A 202-nucleotide genomic window follows, 5' to 3' on the forward strand; every position below is an offset into this window, starting at 1 on the left:
GAAGGTGAATTGGATGCAGGATCTGTGTTTTATTTATAATTTCCACTAGAGGGTGTTGTCAGGTCACTTTAAAATGGGCTGAGTTCCCCCTCATTCTATTCAAAATGCCCTAACACTGTGAAGGAACTGTCCAGTTGGCCTCCTATCCTGAAAGAGCCATAGTTATCAGGCAAAGTGTCCTTTTGTTAACTTGGTCTTGGGG

The sequence above is a fragment of the Orycteropus afer genome, unplaced genomic scaffold, assembly GCF_000298275.1.
Source record: "Orycteropus afer afer isolate SDZICR_OR568_19922 unplaced genomic scaffold, OryAfe1.0 scaffold00094, whole genome shotgun sequence".
NCBI lineage: Eukaryota > Metazoa > Chordata > Mammalia > Tubulidentata > Orycteropodidae > Orycteropus > Orycteropus afer.